Below are 2441 nucleotides of genomic sequence, written 5' to 3'. Positions count from 1 at the left end.
CACATACTCCAAAGAGTAGTTGGGGCATCTTGTATGTTGTTGCTCGATGGGTATTCTGGCTACAAGATGAAAGGGACAAAACAACATTCACCACTCCGTGGGAGACTTTCCATTATGCCAAGATGCCATTCAGTTTAAAGAATGTTGGTGCAGCTTTTCAGTGGGATATGGATATCACCTTGGCAAATGAAAAATATGTATTTTTAGTAGTGTATCTTGATGATTTGATAGTTTTTTCCAATTTAGATGAGGAACATCTTTACCATCTGAAGATTGTTATTTAATGGAGTAGAAAATATGGCATATATCTTAATCTCAGAAAGAGCTTGTTTTCCATGGATGAAGGGAAGCTTCTCGGTCACATCATATCCAAGGAGGGCATCCACATCGATCCTGCTCAAGTGTAAGCCATTCGGAAAATTGATCTTCCTCGTAGTAAAAGGAGATCCAAGATTTCAATGGTAAGATGAACTTTTTACGTCGTTTTGTACCAAATCTAGCTGAACATTTGAGGGAAAATACAAACATGTTGAAAAAAGATAGTGTGGTAAAATGGACTGAAGAGGCCATAAAGTCTTTCAATTTGGTAAAGTTGGCTATTTCTTTAGCTCCGATTTTAATCAACCCAAATTATTCCCAAGATTTCATTTTATTTTCATTTGCTTTATAGCATACTATGGTAGTGATCCTAATGCAGAAAAGAGACTAGCTTGAGAAGCTAATTGCCTTTTTCAGTAGGACAATAAGAGATGCAACCTTAAAGTATAACACTATTGAGAAGTAAGCTCTTGCCTTGGTAAAAGCTTTGAAAGATTTCCGGGTATATATTTTGCACTCTCATATTCTTGCTTATGTCCCTAACGTAGTCGTCAAATATGTTTTGGTACAAATAGATCCGGAAGGGAGGCGAGGAAAATGGATCTCAACTTTGTTAGAATATGACTTGGAGATAAAGCCAACAAAGCTTATCAAGGGGCAGGGTCTCGCAAAACTGATGGCGGAGTCTCATTTGCATGCCTTGGACATAAACTTGATTAATGCTATGTCCGAAGAAGATGAAGACAACTCACTCGTTCAGGTGTCTAAAGTTTTTCTCAATTCTCCTTGGTATTCATATATTGTATATGTGCTCTAGCACCTTTCACCGCCACTGGGGATGGCTAAAAACAAAAGTAGAACTCTCAAATTAAGGGTTGCTAAATTTTGTATTATGAATAATGCATTGTATTGGAAAGATCCCAGAGGTATGTTGTTGAATTGTTTGGTTGAGGAGGAAGGAAAACAAGTCATGGACGATTTTCACAAGGGAGATTGTGGAGGTCACCTATTCTAGAAGACAATGACAAGTAAAATTTTGAGAGGAAGGTACTATTGGCCTACCCTCTTTGCTGATGTTTATAAAACTGTTACAAGCTGTCATGAATGCCAATTTTTTCAGGGAAGGATAAAATTGCAGCCACTACCTCTCAAGCTAGTTGAAGTAAGTGCTTTGTTTCAGTAGTGGGGCCTAGATTTTAATGGAGAGATTCATCCTACATCTTTAGCTCAAAACAAGTGGATCTTAACAGCAACAGATTATTTTACAAAATGTATTTAGGAAATCCCCACTTGGTAGGCCACAAATGTGGTAATAACTCAGTTTCTCGAAAGTAATATTTTGTCACATTTTGGTTGTCCTAACAAGCTGATTACAGATAATGCAACAACTTTCAAATCTAGAAAGATGATAGATTTTTGTAACAAATATCAAATTACCTTGGGAAATTCTACTGCATACTATCTTCAAGGTAATGAATTGGCTGAATCTTCAAATAAATCATTGGTTAGCATAATCAAAAAGTTGTTGGAAACAAATGAAAAGAGCTGGTACAAGAAATTAGTTAATGCACTATGGGGAGATAGAGTATGTCAGAAGAAATCAATTGTAATGTCTCCATTCGAAATAGGATATGGTATTGACACGGTTTTCCCGACATCTCTCGTAGTCTCGATTATAAAAATTCTTTAGGAAGCTGGAAGCGAGGAGGATCATTTTCAACAAAGAATAAACCAAATCATCCATTTACAATAAACGCGAGAGGAGGATTTTTAGAATACCTTTAGGCTGCAAGAGAGAATCAAGAAAATCTATGATCACAAGGAAAAGGCAGATAAGTTTCATATTTAAGACATAGTGCTAAAGTGGGATGCTAGAAACGAGGACAAAGGCAAGCACAAAAAGTTCGAGAATCTGTGGAAGGGACCATATAGAATTGCTACATATCAAGGTCAAAATTATTTTCTCCTCAAAGAAATGAATGGGGAGGATTGTCCAGTAGGGTTAGTCAATGGTCGACTGCTAAAACGGTATTATCTTTGAGAATTTTTCTGCTATCATAATTTGTCACTATACATACCATTTTATTTCCTTCATTACAAAGTGTGTACTGTCTTCATTTATT

This window comes from Pinus tabuliformis, chromosome 3_2 (genome assembly GCF_031772625.1).
Source record: "Pinus tabuliformis cultivar Carrire ecotype Pingquan chromosome 3_2, CPIR1, whole genome shotgun sequence".
Classification (NCBI taxonomy): domain Eukaryota; kingdom Viridiplantae; phylum Streptophyta; class Pinopsida; order Pinales; family Pinaceae; genus Pinus; species Pinus tabuliformis.
This window is presented reverse-complemented; position numbering follows the sequence as displayed.